At 35.8% G+C, this 8,856-nt stretch overlaps 1 long non-coding RNA gene across 1 annotated transcript; it reads left to right on the top strand.

Annotated features, from left to right (window-relative positions):
* Window positions 1-718: 718 nt before the first annotated feature.
* LOC143627765 (uncharacterized) lies at window positions 719-1,854 on the top strand. Its single transcript, XR_013152638.1, has 4 exons — window positions 719-770; window positions 866-934; window positions 1,542-1,610; window positions 1,728-1,854. It is a non-coding gene; the product is annotated as an uncharacterized LOC143627765 (long non-coding RNA).
* Window positions 1,855-8,856: the final 7,002 nt, after the last annotated feature.

The raw sequence follows: 8,856 nt of genomic DNA, 5'->3' as shown, positions 1-8,856 counted from the left end.
ACAAGTTGGGATGCTTGGGTGGGTATTACTTGTCAGCTCAACGATGATGATTCTGCGCTTGTAATCTATGAGATGTGAGTATACATCGCTTAATTTTGTTTTAAATGGAAAATGATAATTATGCATTTACACAGGTTGTTAATTTATCATATGCTAGTAATCTATTAATCGGGTGATTTCACTCATTTTTACTAAATATATTCTTTTCCTCAAGTTTTATATTAATACGATTCACACCTTTGTTTTTTTTTTTTTGTCATTTTGATATCTTTTATTAGAACTATTTTTAAAACGCATTTTTAAAAAATACTTTTTGTTATGTTTTTTTTAAAAGAAAGGCATTTTTTTCTAATTTAAAGTAACATTTTCTTATTATTTAAAAATAAGTTTTTTTTTTTCTGTAATTGTCTTATATTTTTAGAGAGGGTTTTTATAACTAGTTATTATAGAGAGTTTGCATTTTCTTAAATAAATTTTATATTATTTGTTAATAATAAAAAAAAATAATGTATTTATTTAATAAACTACATAAAATTTGTGAATTGAGAATAAATACTTAATTTTAGAGAGGAGTAATATGTCAAATAAAATTGTTAAAGGAAATGAAACTTCAGGGTAAGGGATATGACAAGTAAGGAAGGGGAATACATTTAGCCTAACTCTTGCCTGTTATATCTTGCTACTTGTTATGTGTACAGTGATCTTGCAAACCAAGGCTTGAAAGGGTATATTAGTGATAAAATTCTTTTATTGACTGACTTGGTGAGCTTGTAAGTATCATCTTTCTACTCCTATTGTGTGATTGTTCTGATTTCTTTAGGTTTTCTGGTTTATATTCATTTAATGTTTTACTTTTTAACTGCAGGAACTTAAGTTCTAACTCTTTAGGAGGTAATATACCTGTAGGGTTGGGCCAACATTCTCTTAAGAAACTGTAAGAATTTAATGATTCAAAGTTTCAGGCTTTCAGTTATACTATAATTTTAGATAGGCCTCCAAATGCCACTATGGTATTACCAGATAAGCCTGTTGATGAACTGAACGTTCATGAACTGTGCGCGGTGGGAAGTATGTTTATGTTTGTTCATTTAATTAAACGAATGGACATAAACGAACGAGCATGAACACGCATTTTGTTAAGTCACTTATGTTCATGAATTTCCATTTATGTTCGTTTATTTTTGTTCGCTTATGTCATAAATTTAATTAATGCATAGGTAGTTATATTTGTATAAATATAAGCATAAAAGGGGCTTGTTTAAATAATAGATATTTACTATGTTCATTTACTCATTTATGTTTGGTCAGTTATAATTGATACTTTATCTTTGTTCAGTTATGTTTGTTTTTAAATTTGTTTATTATGTCCGTTTAGTTTTAAACAAACGAACACAAACATGCACATTTTCTTAATGAATGAACATGAACAAAAAAAATTGTTCGATTATACGTTTGTGTTTGTGTTCGGTCTTATTCTTCTATTTATAGAATGAGAGGTGGCACGGAATTCAAAACTATATGTCTAATATATTATAACGCAGGGATTTATCGAGCAATTTGATTACCGGGTCCATACCAAATAGTTTAAGCTCTTCAAATGTACAACTTGTGTAAGACATGCTACACTTATCCACGTTCAATTTTGTTTGGTTAACCAACAATGTTCTTTCCTCTTCTATATGTTATGTATTATTTTAATTTTAAAAATATATTTACTTGCTTCTCAGGATCTTGAATAGTAATAAACTGGAAGAGCAAGTGCCACAGGAGCTATGGATCAGGATTTATAATTATATCGACTCATTTGGTCCCTATAAGCGTCTTGTTATCGAGTCTTTCATTTACGCAGCAATACATCTGATACATCTTGTCATGCTTTTACTGGATGAAATTTTTTTGAACCCGTTTGTCCCGTTGGCCGTTACTTGATGAGAGAGACCTTTTTTCATAGAGGCATTTAATAGTGATGACTGATGAGAGTAACATTTTTTAGAGACATTTGATGGTGTTTATAAATGTAAGATATGATAATCACTTAAATGGGATTCATTGCCTCCTTCTCATTCATGAATCAATATATATAATTACAATGCATGTCGTTAAGTATGGAAACCATATCAACTATAACTACTACAATATTTGCACAAATCAAATCAAATCAAATCATTGTTGTACATAGGCTCACGCTATTACACCCCGCAGTCGAAGCAAGAGGTGACCGAATGCTTAGGCTGGATCGAAAGTCTTCGAAAGAACACGAGGTAAACCTTTCGTGAATATGTCCGCGATTTGGTGTCGAGTCGGCACGTGGAGAACCCGGATACGACCCCGCTGAACTTGTTCGCGCATAAAGTGTATATCGAGCTCAATGTGTTTTGTTCTTTGATGCTGAACGGGATTACCAGACAAGTATATAGCTTATTTTGTCACAATAAACGAGGGTAGCCTGTGACAAAGGGCGCCGAAGCTCGAGGAGGAGATTGCGCAACCAACATATTTCCGCTATGACATTGGCCACCCCACGATACTCTGCTTCGGCACTAGAGTGGGAGATTGTGGGTTGACGATTAGAGGACCAGGATAGAAGATTATTCCCAAATATACACAATATCCTGAGGTGGAGCGGCGGGTGTCCGGACACCCGGCCTAGTCTGCATCCGTATAGGCAAGAAGGTTGAGATCCGCGCTATTGGATAGGGTGAGGCCATGACTTGTTGTACCTTGAATGTATCTAACTATCCGTTTCAAGGCTTCCCAATGCTCGGTCCGTGGGTCATGCATGTGCATGCAAACTTGTTGCACTGCGTTCGTAATATCGGGTCGAGTGAAAGTTAGGTATTGAAGTACCCCTACAAGACTTTTATAGAGGGTGGGGTCTTCAAAAGGTGCCCCCTGCCTGAGACCCAAGTTTCGGGTTGGTGTCAACCGGTGTAGCAACCAGTTTGCACGTATGCATACATGCCCGTTGAATAATATCCACGGCATACACATGTTGAGATAAGAAAATAGTGTCTCTAGATCGAGAGACATGAATACCTAGAAAGTAATTTACCAGACTGAGGTCTTTCATGGCAAATTCTTTTGCGATACCGATTAGTAGAGGTGACTAGGAGAATATCATCCACGTACAGGAGAAGATACGCCGTATGAGTGTGATGATGTAGGGTGAACAAAGAGTTGTCACACTTGCTTTGAGTAAAACCCAAAGTTAGCACATAATCTGTGAACCGTTGGTACCAAGCTCACGGTGCCTATTTTAAGCCATATAATGTTTTCTTTAGCCAACAAACATGATTGGGAAAATTTTCGTTTCAAAACCCCATAGGTTGGTACATTTAAACAGTCTCATGAAGGTTGCCATGTAAAAATGCGTTGGTAACATCCAACTGATGAATAGGCCAAGACTGTGCGAGTGCCAAAGTTAACACAGTTCGAATAGTAGCCGTCTTAACAACCGGACAGAATCTTTCCCCACAATCCACACCAACCTGTTGTAATCGTCCATCACACACTAGACGAGCTTTATAGCGTTCTAGTGTACCGTCTGATTTAAATTTGTGCTTAAATAACCACATGCTTCGAATGACATTCAAGGTCGGGTGTCTCCTGTTCCGATTCCCAAGTCTCATTTTTAATAAGGGCATTATATTCATTGGTCATGGCATTTGACCATTCCGGTATGGACAAGGCGTGGATTGGGTTTTTGTGAATCAGAACAGGAGATTTGGCATGCAGGTTAAATAGTATTTTAGGTTTCGAGATACCGTCCATAGCTCGAGTCCGCATCGTTCGAGCTGGTTACGAAGGTGGTTGGGAGTTGTGTTTGTCGGCTGTGGGTGTGGGAGGGGGTGAAGGCATAGTGGGTTGCGAGTTTGAGGTATTTGAGGTGGGTTGAGAGGTATTTGAGGGTTGTGAGTGTGCTGTTAAGTGGGCCGAGGTGGTTGGGGTGAGAGTTTGTGCCGAGATGGTTGGGGAAGTAGGCGGGGTTTGGACCGTGGGTTGGAGAGAGATATATTGGTGTGGGATTTGTTGGGTAGGTGGGTGTTGGATGTGTGGCCAGTATAAGGGATGTATTGAGTGATCTAGAAAGTCATATGTGGAAGTAGGTGAGGAAGAATGGGCAAAAGGAAAGATTGTCTCATTGAACACAACTGTGTCCAGAGATTATGAGTTGATTCGTTTGGAGATTGAGACATTTATAGCCTCGATGATTGGATGGGTAGCCAAGGAAAACACATGGAGTGGAGCGATTAGTGAGTTTGTGGATTGTAGTGGGGGGAAAGACTGGGTAGCAGAGACATCCGAGCACGCGAAGGTGGTCGTATGTGGGAGAGTGGTTATAAAGAAGTTTCGTAGGGGTTTGATATTTGTGGAGTTTATTCGGTAGGATGTTGAGTATGTAGGTAGCCATGTCAAGGGCATGGTGCCATAGATTTGGAGGGAGTGAAGCATAGGCTAGAAGGGTGCGAATAGTGTTATTTATAGTGCGGATTTTGCGTTCCGCCTTGCCGTTCTGGGACGACGTGTGCGGACAAGATAGACGAAACAACATGTCATTCTAATTGTTTAAATTGTTGTTGATATATTCGGTGCTATTATCACATTGTAAGGATTTAATCCTTCTTTCAAATTGAGTTTGAATTTGTTCATAGAATGTTGTAAATGTGGTGAAAACTTGTGATTTGTGAGCTATCGGGTAGGTCCATAAATAATATGTGTAGTGATCCAAAAATAAAATATAATATCTATGACCAGTAGTGCTAATAATTGGTGAAGTCCATACATCACTGTGAACAACATCAAATGGATAATAAGTACACGAAGTGGAATCATAAAATGTTAATCGAGTACCTTTGCCAAACACACATGACTGACAAACATTTTTATTGTTCTTAACATAAGAAATAGAAATAGAGTTCTTAAGTTTATTCATTAAATCGTGTCCGGGTGACCGAGACGACAATGCCAAAAATCTTGAGACACGGAAACAAAAGTAGATGGTTTAGGGAGGCTTGAAAGCATAGACGGAAGAAGGTGATAGAGGTCACCGCTGCTGTTGCACTGAAGGATAGGAACCCGGGTCTTGTAATCCTTCACAAGAAAACCAAACGGATCAAATTCAATTGAAACCCAGTTATCAATGCAAAGCGACTAACAGAAATTAAATTTTGTATAAGTTTATGCGCGTACAAAACGTTGTTGAGTTTTAGGGGAGGGAAAGGTTTGGGTAAGGTTTGAGTGCCATATCCGGCAACCGGAATTGTCATGCCATTACCAACAATTATATTATGAGAATTTCCATTATTAAAAAAGGATTAAAAATTACTTGGATTGTTTGTCATATGTTGAGCGGCTCCGATATCCATAGCCCAAGTCTGATCCGTAGGGTAGAGCGACATAGTGTATAAAACCTGCTCAATATTTGTTGGTGCATATGCCGAATAATGAGCCTGTGTGGGCCTAGGCCCAAGTAAACCATTTGAGGCGGGGTTGTTTTGGGCTGTTGTAGTTGGGTGAGGACAAGGGGGACTGGGCCATGTGGGCTGATTTAAGGCAGATTGGTTATACCAGGAGATTGACCATTGTTGGGCCATTGTGGACTGAAATTATTTTGTGCACCAGATTGCCAAGGATGTCTGTACCTTGTGGGTTTTGATTGTAGCCCGAATTACGTCCCCTTCCATTATATCCATGGTCGCGACCGCGACTACGGCCCCCGGAGCCTCGTCCACGTCCACGAGGAGGATCATTGGAGGATGAGGGATTGTGCCGACTCCATCTCAAGGGTAACCGGGATGAAGTTTTTGATATTAGAAACGGTTACAACTGGGTGGATTTTTGATTCCATGGATTCAAAGGGAAAAGAAATATGTATAGTAGGGTAGTAGAGAAGGAGGTTTGTGAGAGTGGCAGCAGAAGAAGAAAACCGGCCGAAATTTTTTTAGAGTTGGGGGTGGGCTAGGTTTTTCGTGATACCATGTAAGATATGATAATCACTTAAATGGGATTCCTTGCCTCCTTCTCATTCATGAATCAATATATATATATATATTTACAATGCATGTCGTTAACTATGGAAACCATATCAACTATAACTAGTACAATATTTGCACAAATCAAGTCAAATCAAATCAAATCATTGTCGTACATAGGCTCATGCTATTAATAAATGATCAACACATTTGATGGTGTTTTTTTAATTATGTTACATTGTTTTATTTGTTCTGGTAATGATCATTTGTTATGATAATGGTTAAGATAAATCAAGAAAACGAATTTAAGCTTGATCCGGTCTCTTATGATAATGAGGGTTCTATAGAAGTCGAGTGCTCGAATGAATATTGACTTTGGATCTTTTAACTTGGTAAAACTCAAGCTCGATTAATGAGTGATTTTTTTAACTCAGCTCAATTTGATTCAATTCAAGCTTATACAATTAGCTCAACTTAATTTAAGCATTAAGCGAATCTATCCCTGGTTACTCACAAGCGACGTTGTTCATTTACACCCCGAGTAATAATCATAAATTTACAGTTGTACATCTTAGTAATTATTAGTTTAAATCTGTATTAAATTTGATAATTAAATTTTCATATGATCCTAATGCTAAAATTAAAAGAATGTTTTAAACCTAATATTAAAATTTGTATTCCGTTCCATTGAAGTTGTTAATACCGTGTTGTTAAAAAAAGAAACTTAACGAGGAGACCAATGAATATAAGAAAATATGAACGGGTATTATTGGTATTTTAAGAAGGTATATTTTAACTATTATAAGTTTTATTTAATAATTGGTCAATAAATTGATAGTTTGAAAACTTTTTATTATATTTATAATTGTTAGAATGACAGGGTCGTCAACCAGGCATTCAAGTCGACCCAATTTCAACTTGGGCTCGTGTTAATGAAACGTTTTGAACCAACTTCACTATATATTCATCCAACCTAGAAACTGAGCTCGTGTTTAGCTCGTGACTTTACAAGTTTGTTCATTTTTCTCAGTCTGATGACTTTGTACATTTTCTTATAAAAGTACCTTAACTAACAAATTAACAAGAATATCAAACTTAACAAGTTCTAAAAGGTATAATATCCAACGTACACAAACACAAAAACTAACTTATACGAGCCAAAATCAGCTCGTGGCCATATCAACTCAGTTTTTATACAAGCAAGCTACCTTCGGTTCGGAGCTAGCTCAAATATTCATACAAGTCAAATTATTTAGAGATTTTAACAAGTAATGTATACGAGTAACGAGTTAACAAATGAGTTACAAGCCACAGAATACTTAAACAGAAATACTTGTAGTTATGGCCTACGTTTCCTTTAATAAACAACAATTATCATCACATGTTATTCAAATTTATTATGAAAGACGTGATATCTGCCTTCATAATTGAAATAATTGAACAGATGTCACTTCTCAATCCCCTATATTTCTTTTTTTTTTCTCTCCCATACCTTATTTTAGGGTTTATTAACTTCCACGGTCACTTACAAAATTCATTATCTCTAATGTACAGAGATAATTACTATTGACCAATGTACAAAATTTGGGTTTATATTGGTGTTGCTGATGTGTTAATCAGGGACACTCAAAAAATGTGTTTGCACCATTTATGTAATCATAGATGAAGTTGTTGTGATAGGGCTTCTCATTTTCAATAACTCATGAAATGCATACATTATTCTCTTGCGGTCAATATATGAAATTACTTGAACAAGTCTTTTGCCACCTTAGGAAGGTTAATATTTAGGTTTAAATACATTCATTGATCATTTCTGTTTAAATAATTATTTAGGTTTAAAAACGTTAACTATGACCTATGTTTAAATTTGTTTAGTCATGTTTTTCTAATGATAATTATTTTTAGGTCCATTATTGATTAAGTTGCAAAATGATCAGAATCATGATTTTCTTATAAATGTTTTACTTCGTGCATAGGTCCTTTATTCGCATATTGGACATAAAAATCGATGAGAGTCAACTGAAACCACATTGAAAAGAAGGAACCTGTTACTTTGCTTTAGGTTTTGATGTTTTGATAGTTTTGTGAGTTAGTGAGATGGAATTGTTGATTATATCTCTACACGGGTCAAAAACAAAGAACCCTAATAATGTTTATTCAATCAATAATATAAGTAAACATATAAATTCATAAGACTTACCTGTGGGAAGCACGATCTTTGATAAAGATGATGAAATCATTGTGATTCCTGTTATGATGTCTTTTAGTGATGGATAATTGAGAGAGTGAGGTTCATTGGTGTTTATTAGAGTTTTATAGTGCTAATGATCACTAATGATGATCAGTTATGAAACTCATTGCATTCTCTTCATTAAAGACATCTAAAGGGAAATCATAAAGCCACTTAAACTTATTACAATTACTTCCATCAAGTAAATGTTGGGGCTTGTAGCTAGTTATGTCATATTGGTGAACTTAGTTCAAATGATCAACAAGGCCACATTAACGGGTTATTTCCAACATTCTCCCACTTGGCCAAGTGATCATTTATGATTAGCATAAGTAAGTTTGGCCAAGTTAAAACACTAATCAAGTTTCACATTAAAATTATAGCAGATAGTTACAGTCATTCGAATTGAAATTAATTCGAGACCCCCAATAGTCATACTAACGTTTCAATATAAAACACTTAATTATAAAACCAAAATGACTTAAAGAAACCTTTTAATGTACAATGTTTACTTTGTACAAATTTGTCTATAGCTCATTAAGTGCGCATAACATTATTATAGAAAAAATAAAGTATTAAGGAAATCATAATAATTAATACACACTATATGCTATTATACAAGGTCTCTATTAATACCCATCCTCATTATAAGTT

Source organism: Bidens hawaiensis, unplaced genomic scaffold (genome assembly GCF_021521415.1).
Source record: "Bidens hawaiensis isolate Kalapana, Puna unplaced genomic scaffold, B.hawaiensis_p1.1 tig00004733_1, whole genome shotgun sequence".
Lineage (NCBI taxonomy): Eukaryota > Viridiplantae > Streptophyta > Magnoliopsida > Asterales > Asteraceae > Bidens > Bidens hawaiensis.
The sequence above is the reverse complement of the archived record's forward strand: the minus strand, read 5'-3'. Positions and strand labels throughout refer to the sequence as shown.